The following is a 22,715-nucleotide window of genomic DNA, read 5'->3' on the forward strand; positions in this document are numbered from 1 at the left end:
TCAATGGAAAGGAAACCGTTATATAATGCATCAATTTTTATTCTTGCCTACTGCCAGAATGCACCTATTTGGTGAGATTGTTATTCACAGTTTAAAAACGACCTTGTGTCACATTTTACTTTCGTGGGGAAGCAAATAAATACCAACAGAAAAAGTAAGCTTTTGATATCAATGTCAGAGCGAGATGAAACTCAACTTATAAATGATGCTTTAATACATATACACGCACACACACATATATATATATATATATATACATACATATATATATATATATGAACAAAAGATTAATAAAACATGTTAAAAGACATATTGAAAAAGAGTTAAAAACATATTTAATTTTAAAAAAGGAAACACAAGATAAGTGGATAATCCTTATATATATACACACATATATATATATATATATATATATATATATATATATATATATATATATATATATATATATATATATATATATATATATATGCCTGTTGTGTACCAAAGGTACTTAAGCATTTATGCATTTTTATTCTCATAGCATTTATATGCTAGTTATGATGTCGCAGGATATATTGTGTAATTTGATTATTAAATTTACTTATATATATATTATGTCTTTATTTCGTTTTTTTTTTTTAAATATATTAGCATAAATAGTAACCTTATTGTTCTACATTTTGTTATTGAGAAGTAGTATTTTCCTCTGGCGAGCCATATATTTAACAGCTGCCCTATTTTTCAATCTCCGAAACAGCTACATGGTCGGAAACTGAGGATCTCTGTTTTCTAATTTAAATTTTTTGTTAGATTTTCTTTTTACATCCTTGAATTTTCTTTTATCATTTTAGACTTTTGCGAAGCGGCTTATGCAAGTGCTATGTCTGTTTCTATTTAACAATTCCTGTTTAGGCGTTCTGTTTTTTCGATCCTTATATACCTATTTACTATGCCTCCCAACGGGACGGAGTTAGACACCAGGGTCGTTTTTTAACATCCTTATATAGTTTAATACTTTTTTGTAATTATAAACTTTTTAGAAGTTGGGCTATGTAGGTGCTAAATCTGCCGTAGGTTGAATATTTTTTTTCCCGGAAATTTAACCTGCATTTTTTATTTTTATTTTTACATTTCTCTTACTCAAAGCTTCTTTAGACTCTCTCTCTCTCTCTCTCTCTCTCTCTCTCTCTCTCTCTATATATATATATATATATATATATATATATATATATATATATATATATATATATGTGTGTGTGTGTGTGTGTGTGTATGTGTGTTTCTATGGACTCGGAAATGGCTGAACGAATTTTTCCTTTAATTTCAGACGAACGTAGTTGATTTGTCTGGGGTTCGATAATCGAATAAATCTAATTAAAAAAAGGGAGTCCGATTTTGACAAAAGTTAACACTTTTATACAACCTAACATATCAGGTGCATTTGAGAAGTTTTGTATTAGGTTTGTATACGAAAAAAATTGAAACGCGCCATTTGTGTAGATTTTATACTGAGATACAAAACACAACTATAAATATTTCGATGTTATGCTTAAAATTATTTATACTTTTTCTTTCTTTACAATAATAAATTAGAAATAGATTGGATCGTAAATATGTGGTTTTATATAAAACCAGAGGTTTATTTTGTTGAAGTGTCGCTTATGTATCTTTTTTTAAGTTATAAGAAAGCACGTGCCATTGTTTATCAGAATATAAATGTGTTGAAACGCTTAGAAACGCTTTAAATACTTCTAATACATTGGGATTAAATTGCCTCCAATTCCCCAATTCTATCGCTCATGCAATCAAATAACAACGGGCAGCGCATCATTTTTACGTATTTAATCATCTAGTAGGTTAATACCAGCGTAAATTATTAACTGCTATTTTGGCAAATATGTTTAGATAAAAAGAGGTAATAGATTAGCCGAGGATAAGACTATATTATTAACTGATTTCCGAAACGTTAAAACTGTTTGATGGATTATTTACCCATTTATTTATTGCGGACTATTACCCGCATCTTCTTCGGGACAGGAACGTCGAATTCCAAAAATGCATCCTCAATAATTTCTGCCTTCCGTAGTTGTTGTCATCTCACCACTTGATGGAGGCCGGAGGAAAAATTGGCTGAAATATCGTGATACAACAACTAGAAGATGAGAATCATAGTCCACAACAAATAAGCAACAAGGCCGATAGCCATTAGTCGTGTGCTCTCGTGTAATGAATGAATGCGTGAATGTAGGATTGGCATCCCATTCTTAAAGATAAACTAAAATGACCGAAAAATGGGCTGAAATGACTTAAATAAAAAAAAAGTAAATGGCTTAGAATGACTTTAATGAACCTAAGGATGAGTTGAATGACATTAAGAATGACTTGAATGCTTAAAAAATAACGGGACTTTCTCAAAAAGAACTTGAATGATCTGGAGAATGAGTTGAATGGCTTTGAGACTGACTGGTTGTAAAGTGGCTGATAATTTTACATTAAATTAATACAGAAAAGTGATCCCCCACTTTATATCACAAAAATTATTGGATTTAGGGAATTTGAAACGTTATACTAGCTATGTGGCACAGGAAAAGTTATAAAGATAAGTACAGCATGTAGTAAGAACAGATACTACACTTTGATCTTGGCCAAAAGGCAAAGAAAAGGGTAATTATTTGCTCCTCAACCAAGCAAATATGGCACAAGGCCGATTTTTAATGTGAGGAGTGAAGGGGAAATGGGGACCACCTTCCCGGGGAGTAGGGGAGCTGGGTAGTGACAAATGGTATGAAGGGTTGCCCCTACATTGACCCAGATCTTATATATGGGGTTGGTATTCATTTGCCCCCCCCCCCACCGAGCAAATTAGGCACAAGGCCGATTTTTAATGTGAGGAATTAAGGGGAAATGGGGACCAACTCCCCGGGGAGTACGGGAGCTGGATAGTGACAATTGGTATGAAGGGTTGCCCCTACATTGACCAAGGTATTATATGTGGGGTTGGTATTTATTTGCTCCCCCACCGAGTAAATTAGGCACAAGGCCGATTTTTAATGTGAGGAGTGAAGGGGAAATGGAGACCAACTCCCCGGGAAGTAGGGGAGCTGGACAGTGACAATTGGTATCAAGGGTTGCCCCTACACTGACCAAGGTCTTATATGCTGGGTTGGTATTTATTTGCTCCCCCACCGAGAAAATTAGGCACCAGGTCGATTTTTAATGTGAGGAGTGAAGGGGAAATGGGGACTAACTCCCCGTGGAGTAGGGGAGCTGGTTGCCCCTACACTGACCAAGGTCTTATATGTGGGATTGCCCCCACATATGGTCTTTGCTTGCAGTACTACAGAGATACTACACTTTGATATTGGCCAAAAGGTCAAGAAAACTTGAAATCTAAGAACAGCATCTATTAACAACAGACCTTCGATTTAACCAAAAAGGCCAAGCACAAAAGTGTTACGGACAGACCAACCGCCTAACCGACCGACCGGCCGACGGACCGACGGAGTGATTTATAGAGTCGCTTCCACGCGACTAATAAATAAGACAAATTACTCATCTCAATAAGAATTCCAATTAATTAAATAATATATTTGATGGATCGCTTATAAATTTCAGAACATAAAGCATTAAAAAGACGTTTGGGTGATATCAAAACCTTTTAATACCAACGGGTTAAATAATTATAAATTTGTTCCAGATAGAGAAGACATTATTCAAACAAGATTTTTTTAAAAAAAATGGTTAAACGCCCATTTGAATTTCCGTTAATTTGTCTAGCTGTCCTTTGCGTCTATATCATACTTGGGTACTCTAGATCATACTACTACTACTACTACTACTACTACTACTACTACGACGACGACGACGACGACGACGACGACGACGACGACAACGACAACGACGACGACTACAACGACGGCGATAAAGTATGGGACAAATGAAGAATAAAAGTTTTCAATATCTGAGCCACAAACGGATATAAAAACGGAATTCGTTTCAGTGTAGTTTAAACCTTAGAGTCGCCCTGCCTTCCTCTAATGAACAGTAGCGTATATAAGACAGGATTCTGTGTCGCATAAATTTTATCAGCCTAGTTTTATGGAATGCGTTAAATTATTTCATATATACAGCAATCGAACCATCAGTGCATATTGTAAACAACGATGTTTACTAGCAACGCCCGTGGCTTATACGTACTGTATACTGTATATTTTTCAACGGATTAACCGTAATATTGATTTTAATTGAAATGTGATTTAATTTAAAACAATAACTTAAAATTAATCTCTAAAATGTACTTTTTTGTCTTAAAAAAACATTAAAATAAAAACTGCCCTTATGGCGTCTAAAAACACATAAATTCAGTATAACTTGAGATTTTTTAACATTTACTTTAAGAATCTCTTGAAATATACATATCACTTTTCTGAAGCCAGTTCAAAGATAATTTATAAATTGAAGTTTAATATACTGACTTTATAAAAGTACTTACTTTCCATTAAATTTAACTTGCGGTAGTGGAAACTGATATCTATTTTTACATGTAGACGATAGAATCGATAAAAAGACTAACATTTTTCTAGGATATTGCATTTATTTTCGTACCAACAACATTGAAAAATGTATGAATCGAATTTCTCTCAGATATGGTTACTCAGTAAAATTGGATGAGGAATAGTGTAGGTCATTTTATCGCCCAAGGCGCACTTGTCTACCTGTATCAGAGCCAAATACGTCCACAACTGAAGAAAAGCTGCTCAGAGCACGCTTTCATATTTTGACAGGGTATGACACCGGCTTTTAAATCCAGTCGACGATGTTATATTCTCTTCTCCGCGACCTCCTTTTTTTACATATAAGACATTGCGATATATATTATTTAATTTGAATTTATTATTGAGATGACTATTATGTATTAATTTATTTATTGGGGACTACTATCCTCATCTTTTGGGGCCCGTGGCGCAATGGATAGAGACGTTGAATCTCTACAGTTCCAGGTGAAAATTGTCTGAAGATAGCGGTTTCAATCCTACCCAAAGCCAGTTAGAAGCTTACTTGTCCAAAACCTGGTGATACGACAACAACTATGGATGGCAGTAATTGCTGAGAATGTAGTTAGGAGATTTGGAGTTCCTATCCCGTCGCGGTTATCACCTGACGAAGGTCAGAGAAATAGTTGACCGAAACGTCGTGAAACAACAACTAAGAAAAGATGCGGATAATAGTCCGAAATAAATAAATTAAGGCATTGCGAGTCTATTATTATTTTTATGGATAGTGCTCTATTAATATTTAGTCTATGGTTTCTCCGTCCAAAATATTTATAAGAACACATCTAGTTACAACCACAATCAACAATTTCAACTATTCGACCTGCACCTAAAACTAAACAGAAAAAAATCTATTAGCAAAGTTTATTTCTTAGTCCAATGCAAAAAAGTTCTTAAATATTCAAATTCTGGCCAATTACAACCATTACCAATCATCACTGTTTTACCTTAGCGATCATCTGATACGTATGTGTATACGTGTCAGATCACCGCTAAGGTAAAACAGTGGTGAGTGGCTCTTGGGCTTTGATAAGTGGTGACTCGTGGCAAAAAAAAGGATGTAAACTATCAAATCGGCAAATCCAAGTTTAAATCAAATATAATTTAATGAACAAGCTATGGAATGTTCTCACCCTACATGCATAAATTCATAAATTATTTTTTTTTAATTTTCTTATTAGTTTATTCAAACTAAGGATAGGGCATCCTACCGAATGCCGGGCGTGGACCCGCTCTCATATATTTCAACTGAGAGATCATTTTTAAAGATTATAATCGTCTCTTTATGTGCATTCTTTTGAATTCCCCTTTCATTTGGTTCACCGGGTATATTTTCCAGGTAGTTTTTGACATTCTTTTTAATGAGTCTATTTGATCCTATGTTTAAAAATGTCGTCCAATATTATTCGTTTTAGATTCGTATTGTTTCGGCATTAATTGACCTAAAATGTTCTGCTGTAAACGTTAAAAAAAAACTCGCCCTTCACAGCAGTTTTTGCCTATCGGCCCGTAATTCATACGCTAAGGCATGCGATATGAAGTTACCTCTAGTTTCTAATTCTTTCAAAAATATTTACAGCAAGAACTCATAGTCTAACACAACTATGTTGTACTTTATTTTTTTCTGTACCTAAAATAACAGAATACCCAAGAAGAGAATTACTTTCCAATAACTTCCTATCTTTGCAACGCATTGCCACAGTACTGCTTTCCTTCAGTCGTCTTGAAGCTCAATTTCCACAATTTTGTGTCGAACTGTAGTTTTCAGTAATAAAATTTTGGCATTTACATATTTGTTTTCAATACCCTGATAGTATTGACTATTATGAAGGCAACATGCATCAATTCTCGAGTAGCTTCCGATGTTGATTCATCTGTATAAAAAATTAATTGCCAACTGTAACGTTACAGCCGGCACCTATACTTATGTTTCATTTAAGGGTGTCTCAACGAAATATCTTAATTACATAAAATTGTATTCTCATTCAGAAATATCAATGCTCGAGAACAACTAAATATTCCCCATAGTATTGATTACATGAATTAGAGAGTTTTATTATTAGTCGATGGGGTTATCGGAGTGCATCACTTTGATGAGTATCAACCTTACATAATTCTACTAGTCATCTTTATACAATGTAAAATTAACCTAGTTAAATTTGCTGTATTTTTTTGTTTAGTTTGCATAGAATTCTTGTTATTAACGGACAATGCTTTCAGTCTGAATAAATAAATAACCACCTTGACTAACTCATAACACCTACGTACAATTCGTTAACGTAATAATTTCTGAATATTACAATTTACTCGTGCACATGAATACACGTTTCTTTCCAAAATATTATAGAGAGAAATATATTTTTTGAACAAACCAAGAGAATTTTGATAAAATAAGCAACACTATTAAATGATAATGATATTTTTGAAATCAGGCAGGAACTATTTACATTACTACTTTTGTATCGGATACAAATCGGATTGAAGAAAGAACGCACGGCCGTGTACCGGAATTTTCTGCTCAACCTTTCCGATTGGAGTTTTCTTTTAAGTTTAATGTATCCCGTATGTATTTGAATTCTTTGAGATAACCCCAAGATATATATATATATATATATATATATATATATATATATATATATATGGTATGGAAATAAAAAATTTAAAAATTAAAAAAAAAATGTTTACAAGTTTTTTTGATATAGATGTACATAAGAATACTTTGATAAGCATGTTTTAACTTAATGTATAATAAAATTGTGGGGTCTGCGTTCGCGCCTGGCCTCCATAGAATGGAAATAGGCACAAACTTTAATAAAGACTTTTCATATCTATCTGCGTACGTATACTTTGATAATTATGTTTCAGTTTGAAGAAATATGGTATAATAAAATTATGGGGTGTTTGTTCGCACCTGACCCCCATAGAATGGAAATATGTCACAAAGTTTAATAAGTTTTTTTTAATATAGATCTACATAATATTTTCTTAAGTGTTTCAGTGTGAACAGGTATGGTATAATAAATTATGGGGTTTATCTATTTTATTTTTACTTTCATCATATTTTGCTTTGGTTTTGATACCCCCAAATTCAACCCAAATTCTCCTTTTCATAACCTATTATACTTTCATAAATCAGAGTCCATTTTCTGTATACCACCTTTCTTAGCAATTTTATAAGTTCGAAATCTCAGTTACTGTTCATCTGATTTTAACAAATGAAGACTCGTTGGAAAGCTAATGGCCAAAATTGTCTTGTGTGTTATAGAACATATGCGCTTAAGGGGATCACCCATCATCCAGAGCCTATTTTTATCATATTAATTTGTTTTCCTAGTGTTGTATATGAATTGCAAAATATCGAATATTTCCCCCACACCTCTGGCCTTGAGGAAGGGGAGACTAAAACTTTCTGCTGTGCTTTCAAATAATCTGAAATAACAGCAAGGGGAGACTTGATTCCAAATATTTTTACTATGTTTTCAACATGTATAAGGATTATTTGGTACTGGAGATATTCATAATTGTGCCCTATTTACAAAATAGGGAGATATAACTTATGAAAAACATTTGGAATCAAGTCTTCACTTGCCGTTATTTCAGATCACTCGAGACCAATACAGGACAATAGAATCTCACAATCACTTTTTATTTTGAACATTTTCATCTCATCTAATAATGGGTCCTTAATGATGTATGTAACAAGGCCGATTCTTCGTAAGATTGTGCCCTGCCCCCCCAAAAAAAAACAAACATTATTTCTAAAATGTCTAAAATACACATTATCTCCACTGTTAATCCGTTTCGTTGGCATTGTAGAGGTTCTGCTGTGTACTATGTGTTTGGGTAGCAGTTTATCAAATACAGATTTTATTTTCCGTCCAAATATGATTTCTGATGGGAATCCCGCATCTGGTTAGTTCGGATTTCTCGTGATTCTGAAAACCTGTTCAAGTTGCTGAAGGGCCTTTTCAATCGATGTATCGGACGCCTTTTTAAATGCCCTTTTAATCGTATCGACGAAGCGTTCGGCCTGGCCGTTACTTCTGCGCGGTACTGGGGTGTCGTTATATGCTTGACTTGATACGTTTCGCAGAATCCTCTGAACTCTGTCGAGGTGAACTGTGTAGCGTTGTTGCTAACCAGACAGTCTACAACCCCAAACCGAGCAAACAATTCCAATAAAAAATTTGTCGTTGTTGCCCTGGTCGTTTTTTTGCATCTTAGTACCTCTGGCCATTAAGAGTAAGAGTCAACTACTATCAGGTAGTAAAAACCCACACAGGTCCCGCATAATCGATGTAGATCCTCGACCATGGTTGTTCAGCCTTAGACTAAGGTTTATATGTTATCAGTGGTGGTTTTGCAGCCAAAGCACAGCCTTTGCATCTGTTCACCATGTCGGTAATATCTTGGTCCATAGCTGGCCAATAAACAAAACTTCTCATTAGGATTTTCATTCTGTTTATTCCTGGATGTCCTATGTGAAAATCCCTGAGAATTCTTTTTTGAAGGGTTTGGGGGATCACAACCCTTTCACCGTATAACAGTATTTCGTCGCAACCAGAAAAAAATGTCTGAACTGGTGTCAGCCAGTGCTTATTTCTGCTTCGTGGTTTGAATGAAGTTGCCATTTAGGGATTCTGACTTAATTTCCTGAAGTGTGACCGCAAGTTAGCGGATAATATTGTTTATCGTGATTTTTACATCACTATTAATACGTAGTGCCTCGATTACTGAATCTTCAAGAGGTTCTATTTTGGCAGAAATCAGTCTCGATAGACCGTATGCATGGGCTATTGTTTTGAGGGCAGAAATTGAATTGTAAAATTATAGTTCAACAGAATAGTTCCCCATCTTAATAGGCGGTTCACAGTGAATGTTGGAAGTCCTTTCTTGATCCAAAAATGGATATCAACGGCTTATGGTCGGTTTGTAGAAAAAAATGTCTTCCGTACAAGAACCGGTGGAATTTTGAAACTGCAAATATAATTCCTAGGGCCTCTTTCTCGGTCTGAGAATAATTATTTTCCGCTGATAAGAGAGTTCGTGATGCGAAACAATAGGCTGTTTCGAGCCATCCGGCATTCGATGTAGCATGCACGCACGATACCATATTGACTAGCGTCGCTAGCTACTATTATGTCCAACTGCGGGTTAAAATGCGCTAGGAATAGTTTTGAAATCAGGATTCTTTTTATTTCTTGGGATGATGTCTGGCAATCTTCTGTCCACTCCCAAGCTTTATCCTTTTTCACCAATTCATTAAGTGGTGCGCGTAATTTGTGCATACTTGAGATGAACCCCTGGTAATAATTTGCGAAACCTAAAAAACTCTGCAATTGAGGTACGTTTACTGGTGCCGGCATTTCTTTAATAGCAGTCGCCCTATCTGGGTCTGTGCGTCTGCCATCTTTATCGATTATTTGACCCAGGTATTTAATTCTTTGTAAAAAGAACTCGTATTTATCTGTTTTGATCTTAAATCCATATTCGACTGAATATTTTTCTGATATGTTTTTATGTTCCTTCCTGCTTTTGCTCGCTATGATAATGTCATCAAGATGTGCAATTGCGGTGTCCAAGCCGGACAGCATAGTATCCATTACTTGCTGGAATATTGCGGGTTCCACCTTGATACCAAACGCGAGTCTTTCGTATCTGTACAAACCCTGATGAGTGTTAATGCAGAGGAGGTACGCACTTTTGTCGTTTACCGGAATCTGTAGGTAAACGTCGCTTAGGTCGATCTTAGACAAAAAATTGCCGCTACTTAATTTCGTGAACACTTCTTCTGGACTCGGTAATGGATAGTGAAAATCTAAGGACCCGTTGAGTCCGGTCGCAAAGTCGGCGCAAACGCGAATTTCCCCGGACCTTTTCTTTATGTAAACTGTCGGAGCAGCCCACTCACTATATTCAATTTTAGCCAGTACACCGATGCTTTCTAATATATCTAGTTCCTGATTTATTTTGTTCGGGGTAGCGAACGGGGCATTACGTTTCTTTTTAAACACCGGTTTTGTGCCAGGTTTCAACTCCAAATCTGCGGCCATTTTTGTACATCTCCCTAGGCCAGGAATAAATACGTTTGTGAATTCTTTTTAAAAACAAGTTATAAGTTTCCCCATTTCTGCTGGGCGGGTATCTATTTTCTTGCAGAATGTGAATATAGGAAGATCACAGAGACGAAACTCCTCCATGCTGTCAGAACCGAACAGGTTCTCATTATTTTTTAGCACATACAATCTTAGTTTTTTTGCCTTCCCCCGTAAAGTGACGTTTGTAATTAATTCACCTTCAAGATTAATTTTTGTACCATTAACGGCTGTCGCCGTTCTGTTAGTTTTTAACAGAGTCAGCTTTCGTAATATTTTCACCGTTTTAAGATTTATTATTGAAAGATCCGATCCACTGTCTAATTGGAATTTAATAGCCTTGCCGAAAATGTTAACCGTTACATATTTGTGTAGATTTTCATCTACGACGTCCTTAGTTCTGGTTTGATGTACACGGCTTCTATTTTGAGTTTTCCTACAGTGCGAACTTTTATGACCAATCTTATTGCATAAATGCCATCTCTTTGTTAAAAATGGGCAATCCCTTACCCAATGTATTTCACCACATCTGAGACAATCGCTTGGTGCTTTTAGTCTTTCTGAGTTTCGGTGGTTAATATCTGACTGCCATTTCGACGGGTTTTTCTTAGGTATTTTTGTATATTCGCAATGTCTGCTTCGATGTTTCTTGCATCTTTTTTTATAATTTCTTCTTTTTGACAATCCTCAGTCAATTTTTGAAGTGTTAAGTTCGGTTCATTTTCTAATTTTGTAAGGACTCTGTGCCTGATTTCCACATCTTTTCCCGAGGTTAACTTTTGCGCAAATACAAGACATTTAAAATTGTCTGCTGTTAGTTCAGACAACTTAAAGTCATCACAGTGTTTGTTCACTACAGCTGCGTACGTGGAAAAATCGTCATTATCGTCTTTTACCACATTTAAACATCTCAAACACTTATGGAAAAGAGACGTTTTCAGCGAGAAAAGTTCTGTTAACAAATTTACCATCTCATTGAATAATAAATCTGCTGTTTTCCGAGGCAAGATGTAATCCACGAATTTATCATGTCGAAAATACATTGTGAATGATTTTTCCTCTTCCTCCTATTTAAAATTGTCTATCGCGGTCCATATTTAATTCTGAGAAAATGCTGAATTGCTTTCCGCGTTCGCATTATTCTTAACAATTTCTGTAAGCAATTCCTCTGTTCGTAATTGACGTTCGGCTAACTGTTTTTGCAATTCCTTTTGCTGTTCCTCGGTTCGTATTTGACATTCTGCTAACTGTTTTTGCAATTCTTTTTGCTGTTCCTCGAATCGTGCCTGACGTTTTGCGGCATCGATATGCAACTTGGTGAAATGGTCCAACGCTACTTTCAATTCGTCCATTTTGCTTTGTCAGCATTAGCAGTTTCAAAACGTTCGCTGAATTTTACAAAACTGTTTTATTCTTTCTTATTTCTTCCTTCAGACAATAAAGCGAACAGAAAAAAATAACATAAATATATAAAAAGTTCCTTGTCTAATAAACAAAACCCAAGTGTATATTTTTTCCAAATAAAAAAATAACGCCCGATTTAAGCAGCGAAAACCACAAGTGACGAATTCATTTTCCAAATGTATAAAAATTTACGATGAACCTTTTCTTTTGCAAAAATACAGCGCTATTTTTGAAAGTCGTGACGAACTTTTTTCTTTTCAACTCTTTTTTTTTTCATAATGATCTGCTTTTTTTAGTTACCGTGAACCTTTCAGTTGCAAGTGTTTATACACTTCCTTAGGCTTGATAACATTTGAGTCCGACGTCGTTAGTATTTTTAGAATACTATTTCAACGCGAGTATTTTTTTCAATGTCTGTACTGGTTTCGATTTTAGTATGCTCCTTGAATCCAATGTCCTCAGTGTTTAGTTTTTTAGAACACAGTTTTTAAACGTGAATACGTTCTCCGAATCCAATGTCGCCAGTGTTATGGCTTGCAATAAGCCACAAAAAAACAACAACGGAATAGGGTTTAAATAATGTATTACTGGAGCAACAACGTAAAAAGGTTACAACTGAAAAGAGTAGTAAAAGGGTCGCTGTAGTGTTTAATCCACAACTGGGATATAAAGGTCTATGGTTTATATAATGGATTGAACAGTCCATTTGGAGGGTGATTCCCCCACAATAGTATACGATATAAAAGCACAATTTTTTAACAATTTCTTTGGCAAATATTTAATTAATTCCTGTGGAATAGTAATAATAATAATACTCTTCATGTTTTATTTCTGGTTTATTTGAGATATTATTTTATATATTTTATATAATATCGATTTAAATAAAACTTAAGAGATTGCCACAGCAATTTCTAGACTGGATGCTGGAATTACTACTACTACTACTACTACTACTACTACTACTACTACTAATCTTATGTAATACTGACTGCTTACGATTAAATTTTCTATGTTTACAACTAGAATGAAAATTATAGAAACCTTTATTTGTGGCTTTTTAAAAAAAATTCAATAAATAATAAAAACCAACCGTTAGAACAGTTTTAGAAAACAAATTTATCCCCCCAAAGATGTCTTATACGATGCTAATTGCCTGACAGCGCAAGAGTTCAAATTAGTTCAATTAGTGTTCCGCTAACATTACGATCGGTCTTTATAGGTTAATTCCGTAAACTGCCACTCGGGTAACTTCGGGAAAATAACGGTCAAATTCTGCAGTAGTTTAATCATTGCCAAATTCTGTGATTTAAAAATTACTTACATTTAACTCGTTTCCTAATGATTTTACCTTAAAAATCTTACAAAATTTCAAATTACTTTCTTTTAGAATTGTAATTATCAACTTTTTAATTATCGCGGAATTTAGTCATTTTCCAAAAAATGAAAGAATTTTAATGTTTACTTAAAGTTTAAAAATGTATTCTATATTGTATTTAATTTATCATCACCACTACTCTTCCGCCGTCTTCAATCTCTTTTTCTCTCCTCTCCTGTACCCTTGCATTTATGCCCAATGAATCGCTCTCCCTCTCTCTTACCCCTCACTCCCATTTTTATGCACCCGCACATTCCTGGGGCCTCTCACCCCTACCTCTCTCTTACCCAATTTTCCCCTTTCCGTTTACACCGACCCTTCCTCATACCCTCCATCCTCTCCTTTCATATTGGCAAAATAACATCTCACTTTCTTTTTAAAATTAATTTTATTTTTACACTTCTCTAGATCAGTACAACATATTATAATAAATAGGATATTACCAAAAATAAAAAAAAGACTGCTACTGATTAAAGGAAACTATATTTATTCGCAAAAATTAAAAACGTAGTTGATATCAAACCATGCATTAGTTTAATATGATCCGAACAAACTCGAATTGTGTCGGCAGACACAAGAGAAAAGGTATTTTTGCATGAGTTTACTGATGGATCAACTAAATTAATTGCAAATGCCCCGAGAAAGTAATTCAGGCAGAGAAAAATGGCAGCCAAATCGATAACGACAGTTTAGCTATAAAATTCACGGTCACAAAGTTTCATTATATTTAATGTATATTGTTTCTTTTGCAAACGATTATGAACCTCTTTTACAAGTTTTTATCAAAGAAGGAATTACGGATCATAAACATCTTGCTAAGAGGGGCTATCGTTTTAGTGAATTATGCTTTCAAAACAGTATATTTGACATTTAGAAATAATCACGCATGCTGATGAGTTATCAAGATTGACACCTAAAAACCAACTTTATGGTGCAGTTACTTACAGATCGGGAAACTGATTTATATGATAAAAACGCAGAAATTTATATATAAATTTCAGTTATGTTAAAACGACGAAAAGAAACAAAATTTTCACGGAAATAATGTACGTTATATTTAAAATAGAAAAATCCGCAAAAGATTTGATGGCAATGATTTCAACGTCTAAAACTGATCCGGAAAAAGAAGCTAAACCTGCACGTTTTTTACTCAGAAAAAAGGAGAGCTACGTTAATAAGCAAACTTAAAACGGGGAATACCGTTCAGTTAAAGGTCTTGTAATGAAAGAACCTGGCATCCTTCGTGATGGGCAAGCACTCATCATGAATGTAATTCTACACAGCTAAGTACAGGGTTGAGCTTACTACAGTAAGACGAACAGTAGGTGTACGGACGCCCATATGCTCGACTTCTATATTGTGGGATCCTTGATACTTGTACATTTATCACATTAAACTTTATTCTTTAATTCATTCTGTGTTTCTAGCAGTCTTTGCCACAGGAAACTACCAATACATTTGTCTGTATCAAGTTTTCACCACACAACACAGCGCGATATGATATGATTACATAAAAGCACTAACAAATTATCCAGTTAGGCAGAAAAGTAACTTATCTTCCCTTTGATAACATTTATTTGTTATATATTTGTTTTTTGACAAATTTTTCGAATCTATGTGTATAGTAATATAAACCCAACTCGGATTTTTAGTATCCGTTATAGTCCCATGTATGAGTTATAAAATATCTCTGGTTTTAAAATTATTGATAAATAATTTTACGCCTACAATTAATGCAATATACATATAATTAAAGAAAGTAAGCTTGAAAATATCTTTTACAAATGTGACTGACAACCTTTTGAATAAGAAGTGAAATGTAAAACATGTTATTGTACTTCGTTTAATTATTTCAGTCAGTCTACACTCTGCAAATTTTATTGTTATTCCAATCGAATGTCTCCTCTTTGTTATGAGGGTTGAAAGTACATAGTGTCATATAACTAATTAAAAGGATAAATAAATAAATACGTTTAAACTATAAATATTTGAAACTATAAAAGAATTTGAATAAAAAATAAATAAAATGATTATACTTGTCACTAAATTAATCTAAAATGGCCGATATACTGTAAAACAAACAAACAAACAAAACTTTGTTCATCAACAGAATACTTTATGGCGCGCAAAAATGTGTAATGAAATAAACTGTTTATTTTACAAAAATTCAGCACAAACATGATAGAAGTTTAATTACTCTTCTTTACATTTAAGACATGAAGTCAACTCTGCTTATTTTCCCAACGTGGCAAGAAAATTAAAATAAGATTTCAATCACTAAACGGATGTTTTAAAATCATGGCTAGGACAAAAAGAATACTGACAATATGTTTTGCTTGCCATGCATTTTTGTTTATTGGAATTTTTTCCGCAAATCGATTTTAATATTTTGTAGCTGTTGATGAAGACGGTGAAATGAATAAAGCAATTGAGGAGATAGGCCATCTAATATTAATAACATGTAGACATTACAGGTGACAAATGGCGGCAATTTGCGTTAAAAGTTTGGTAAAACTAATTTCCTGAATAGTGAGTTGCAAAAAAGAAAGAAAATACTAAACGTTCAGATTGTTCTTTAAGAAAAATAATCTAGTCTATCTCTAAAGTTGTCAATATCTACTATCTATTGCGCATGGTTTCATCTATTTTCAAGTGTGTGTGTGTATATATATATATATAGTCTACATTGTGAAAATTTGATATAGAGGGCATGTAGACGTTTAAAATAAAAAAAAACAGTTGATCTTGCTAGAAGTAGCCGATTAAACCCGTTTTTATGCACAAATTAATATTCATAGCTGGAATAACATTTTTTAAAACTTTATATGCATATAAGCGTGGCTAAAAGACTAAATAATTTGACTGGAAAGATATATGGTTTGATTTCGATTCTAGCTGATGGCAGCTAATTTATATATATTTTTTACTTTTGATATATATATATATATATATATATTAGACACAATATAATAATCGGTAGTAATTTGGCTCTATAATAAATGCGTGATCTGCATTAGCTAAAATAACATATTTAAACGTATCTTACGACCGGGTAACACTTGGCGACCTCCTAGTATATATATATATATATATATATATATATATATATATATATATATATATATATATATATATATATATATATATATATAAATCTAAAACATAAGTGTATGAACTAAAGAGATAAAGAGAGGCCTCACTTCGAGAATTCAAAATGTACGAAAACTAACCTTTCAAAAGGAGAAATATTGACTACCGAGTCACTACGCAGTGACAATATTATAATACTACCAGCAGACAAAGGGAATGCTACAGCGTTAATGGATAAAGCAGAATATTCCAAACAAATTAGCAGATCTAATAGAATCTGATAACTACTGTAAAATGAAAGATAATCCGACTTTAGAAACGGAAAGGGAGCTGTCACAGATCCTCAGTAAGAACAATGCCCTAATATCACCTGAAAAATAGGAACAGCTAGTTCAGCATTAATACAAACTATCACACCTGTACGGCCTCCCTTTGATTCATGCACAATTTTCCGTAAAAACACATTGTAAGCGTCCGAGGTCTCGCATGCTATCCATTTAACCGATTATGGTAGATATAATCACATCAATCATAGACAAATCTCCATCGTACGTCAAGAATTCAGCTCACTTCGTAGAAATAATAAACAATGCATTCATTCAAATCAGATAGTAAGTTAAGATGTAATGAGCATGTTCATAAATGTTTACTTCTGATGAGACTGGCATAGGGATGGTACAAGCTGACTTCTGATGTCTCATTGAAGTAACGCACTTATATCACAATTGACAATATAATAGAGATGTTTACCTACTGGGTATAAATTACATATTTCGTAGTGGGATCTGATATAGATCGGCAGGAAGAGGTCTGATGATAGGGTCACCATTGTCATCAAGATTTGCAAATGCATACATGGAATACTTTGAGGAAATAGCGTTAGGATCAACACCATTAAAGCAAACAATCTGGCTGCGATACGTAGCTGACACATTCATATTGTAGCCGCATCAGGAATATGTTCAAACATTAATAGACCATATTAGCTGCATCCGTCCAACTATACTGTTTACAATGAAAAAAAAACATAACTATACATTATCGTTCCTGATAACACGTACTGGTCAAGGGTTTATTTCATTTGTATACCGAAAGCCAAATTTTACTGGACAGTACCTAATCTTCAACTCTCATCATCCATATAATGTAAAGAAAAGAATCGTCGCCTGTCTACAACACTGAGAAAAAAGCAATACGTTGTAACAATAATGCATATCAACAGGCAATGGACAGTTTAAACGAAACCCTCCACCGAAAAAATATCCAGAAAGCTCAACATCAGCTTCAAGGAAACTGGACAAAACACAAAGTGACACCGCTCGGAAACTCACCACAGGCTGGTTGGAAAATCTCCAAAAAATATGTAATCCATATGACATCAGGACAATATTCAAACTTTCCGGAGAGTTTGTGCGAATCAAGCTCTCGACAGAAAATAATTATGACTAAGAACTGTGTATATGATACCCCATGTAAATGTAGGAAACTATACAAAACTGCGACATGTCGTCCACTAGAAGTATGGTTATGAAAACATCGAAAACCTGTAATAGGTGGAGAGATAGAAAAATTGTGTATAACTAACCGTATTTGAGGGGGAAAAAAAGAAATCCTCTACCATTATCGGACGAAATATAAATATACGCTGTGAAGGACGGTGGAAAGCAAAGTGAATCAAAGAAACAGCACATTTGCTGAGAAACAATCAATTACTAAGTAGACCTAGTATAGAATTTAACACGATATGGAAATCCTTAATTATAAATAATAGATCATATATACTGTAGTAAGTAAAACAATTATATATATATATATATATATATATATATATAAAGAGAGAGAGAGAGAGAGAGAGAGAGAGTAATATATATAGTAAAATATAGTAATAAAAATTAGTAATAAATAGAGAGGTTTACAACTTGAAATAAGAATAGGTTTAGGGCTCCCAAAACTTTTACTACAACTGTCTGAAAGGACCCATGCCGCAGTGGTTAGGATACTTGGAAAAATCAATTGTAAAAGTAGTATTTTCCTGAAGGTTGAAGGTTCAACCTTCAGTTTTGGCGACCGAAAAATACAATTGCGAATTACTTGTGATATCTGGCTAACGGAAGAGATGAAATAAAAGGTTAATTTCGAAATTTTGTCCAGATTCCCGAGTTCGATAGAAACATTCGCAAGTTCGACAAGATAAACCTAAGAAGGGTCGGAAGTTACATCGAACGAAACGTTGATAAAAGGACACTCACGATTAGAGCAGTAGTCCGGTAAATCAGAATAATACATATTATTATTATTATTATTATTATTATTATTATTATTATTATTATTATTATTATTAATATAGAGATTTTTCACACAAGTGATCTTCAGTGATTGTTTATTGACAATAATTGCTAATATTTTCTGAAGTATGAGTCAAAAATCTCTACAGATACCTATCACCCGCCGCCTCATTTTCGTTGTAAATAATTCTGCATTATCGCAACAGCTGTTTCCGATTCATTTCTCATTGATAACAACTGGTGTCTTTCTTTCCATTTTCTTTACAATAAACCTTCCAATATTCCAATATACTGCGCGTTTACCCAGTGAAGTGAGGATAGTGCACCCTAATCGGTCTTTATTATTATTATTATTATTATTATTATTATTAATAATATATTATTATTAATATTATTATTAATATTATTATAATTATTATTAATATTATTATTATTGTTATTAATATTATTATTATTATTATTATTATTAATATTATTATTATTATTATTATTATTATTATCATTATTATTATTATAATCAGCATCAGTAGTAGTAATAGGCTTGCCATCAGTTTATATCTGTGGGTCAAGGATAGCGGTTGCCTCTAAGTTTGTATACTTGGGTAGCACACTGAGTATGTCTGGTACCCTGGATGATGAGGTATCGTTACGGATCAGCAGGGCAAGTGATGCCTTCAGAAAGTGTGACGGGCGTCAGTGGAGACGTCATGGGATCTTGCTGCCAACCAAGATTAAGGTTTATGCCGCTTGCGTTCTCTCTACTCTTCTCTACGGTTGTGAAACTTGGACAACATACAGGGAGCATTTGAGACGTCTCGAGCGGTTTCACCGGATGTTTGTTACATAGTGTTATCATTGAAGTTCTCACTAGGGTTATCATAGAGGGGCACCAAATTGACGTTTGGTGTATAACATAAAAGGTAGGACCATAATTGTATTTGTTGTCATGGAATGATTATTATTAGAATGAAAGGAGATTATGCGTGTCATAAAAGAATTCCGTGTGCGTATGATCGTCTAGTTTCATATGCGGTTGTGTGTGTGTGTTACATGCATTTTCTTCGACATACCTTACTTCATGTGTCGTCGATGTTGATCCATCTGGAATTCATCTTCTCTTGGAGGGAGACTGGTACCTGTTAGACGAAGATTTATCACTCCAAGACGATGAATTGGTTTTATATTTTTTTTATTTTCCTTCCAGATATCGACACAGAATATGGAAGTGAATCTTGCTTGCTTTGAACACGTCAGCGTCCCCCACCCCCAGTGAAGGGGACGGAACAGCTATTAAGCCGTCCGTCTTCTTCAAAGCCCAAATACAGTCTCTCAAATCTAGCCAACCTGACCACGTCACTCATACGTAATCTGGTCAGCTGACCCTCGGTTCTGGTAAACGTATCTACACTCCACGTTTACTCACCTCTCTCTCTCTCTCTCTCTCTCTCTCTCTCTCTCTCTATCTCTCAATCCATTCTGTAACACCTACGGCGAATCTTAGGTGTGGGTTGGCAGATGTATGTCAGTGATGTGGAGGTGCTTGATCGAACCCAATATCTTAGCATTGATGCTCACGTTATTAAGCATAGACTGAGATGGAGTGGACATGTGGTGAGGATGTTAGACAGTCGACTTCCCAAACAACTCCTTTATGGTGAGCTCGCTGAGGGAAGACGTCTGGCTCAAAAGCCTACATTGAGATTTAAGGATTGTTTAAGATCCACCTTTAAAAAATGTGGAATTGATGAAAGAATCTGGGAGAGGCTTGCTTTGAATCGAGGAGGGTGGAGAAGGACCTTGCGGGGAGGTGTGGGCAAGTTTGAGGTGGATCGAACCCAGTATGAGCGGCTTAAGCGCGATATCCGGAAAGGGAGAGTGAAAGGAACCGTGCATGGGAGGAGGAGCCAAATTGGTCTGGAGTGTGAGCATCGACGCAGCGGGTCACAAAGCAGTCTTGAGTTGCCAGAGTTAACCTGCGTACACTGCGGGCGGATGTACAAAACAACAGGCGGTTTGAAACGGCATTTGATCGTGCATAGAAAAGAACAGCAACAACGTGTTGTTAGTGGTGCACATGTCTGTACAATGTGTACTAAGGAATGCCAGAGTTTAGCAGGGCTAAAAAGCCACATTCGTGCAGCCCATCACTGAATTTTTTCGTGTTTCTATATACCTTTTTTTTGTTGTTGTGCTATATCGAGTGATGGCAATGTTCGAAAGCGAATTTGCTGCTATCATGTATGTATATATGTATACGTGCATTTATGTAATCATGCATGTGTATAGAATTTGATTTAAACTCAAATACTAGTAATTACTGGTCAATTTCAACAGTTTTCAACAGTCCAGAACTTTTTCTTGATGCTGAGCAGTAGATGGTACATGTGTGCTGCAGTTAATAATTGTCCTTGCTTCAATATAGCTTCATTTCACAGGTTTTCTTAGATCGAGTATTCGTTAGTTTATTTATCTTTAAAGTTTATTTCAACATTAAACAGAAAATGATAAAAACAAATAGCTGAAACTTGATTTCCAATGAACAATTAAGAATTGTGACCGTTTTTCTTTTCTGTGTCTTGTCCATTATATTTTTGATTAATGACTGAATAACAGATCAACAAGATTTGACAACTAAAGAGAATTAAGGAAACATTTATAAGTATTATAATAGAATATAATTGTTATGGATTTTCACCGTGAGTAATATTATTTTTATTGTTTACAAGTATTACCATTGCCATATTTTTTTAGTTAATCTTCTAGATGAACCTACTAGCGTTGTTAGAGAATCAATTAGAAACCCTGTTTATTCCTAAGCTCAGCGCTTAACACCATGACACATTATTGACTCACAAGGAGCTTTCACACAGCTCATCAAAGATCTCTCCTTGAAAACAGTCTGTAGGGTTCCCTGGAGGCTGAGTGACAAGTCTCCCCAGATTTCAAGTACACTCCACCTCTTTTGATAACATTTGCAAATAAATTTGCATTATCGCAAAAGCTGCTTGCCATTGATTTCTCGTTGGCAGCGGCTATTGGTCTTCACTGGAATTTGAGTGGCAATAAGCCTCCCCAAGGTCCCAGTTCTCTTCGTAATTATCCAGCGTGGATCTGGTCACTGCTTTCTCCTCGGTCTTTCCTTCCTCTTTGACTCTACTTGGCTGTTTAGTCTCACTTTTTTTTTTTTGAGAACGAGGTAGTAATGTGGTAATGGGGGCGGGGGTGGGGTTAGAGAGCATAGATATGCGGCTTCAATGTTCTTGGTTCCACGTGGCGTTTCATATTTTGGCTCTGCAGCAGTTTGTCTGGCCCGCGCTTGTTGCTCATGTGTGGTGGTCTCAACATTCAAGGGTTTTTCTTAATATTTCAGCTGTTTTCATCATTGTTGTTCGTGGTATTTTTCCGTCATTTCTTTGATTCAAATTCCTCCCATTCTTTTTTCAAAGTTTTTCGGGTTTATTATTATTATTATTATTATTATTATTATTATTATTATTATTATTATTATCATTATTATTATTATTGTTGTTGGTGGTGTTTTTATTGTTGTTATTGTTGTTGTTGTTGTTGTTGTTATTATTGTTGTTGTTATTGTTGTTGTTATTGTTGTTGTTGAGAGTTACTCATTCACTCATAATTCACTAACTGAACTGAGTGCTGACGATTAAAAATGGCTGATCTTCGTACAAAGATTGGTATCGATAAAAGACTCTGAAATTCGACGCAGAGTTTAACAAAATTAGATAGTTCACCAAACTTGACATAACAAAAGTTGGCGGAAGACTGCCATCGAGTACTTTATATTAAGAAAGATTCAAAGAACATTGAAGAATCCGGCGTCTCATACGTAAGAAAAATTGATAAAAAATAAAATCTGTATTTACCAGATAAAACAAAAAAGAAAGGACATTATTTCCTCCGCACACCGAAA

General features: G+C 34.6%; 1 protein-coding gene and 1 pseudogene across 1 annotated transcript in view; both read right to left on the reverse strand.

The window, feature by feature from the left end:
• Window positions 1-22,715, reverse strand: part of LOC145256084 (uncharacterized) — a 767,766-nt gene that overhangs the window by 718,721 nt on the left and 26,330 nt on the right. The gene's annotated exons all lie outside the window — the stretch shown is intronic.
• Window positions 2,491-2,648, reverse strand: LOC145265448 (U2 spliceosomal RNA; annotated as a pseudogene).

Source organism: Euprymna scolopes, chromosome 3 (genome assembly GCF_053919585.1).
Source record: "Euprymna scolopes isolate OS-2025 chromosome 3, ASM5391958v1, whole genome shotgun sequence".
NCBI lineage: Eukaryota > Metazoa > Mollusca > Cephalopoda > Sepiida > Sepiolidae > Euprymna > Euprymna scolopes.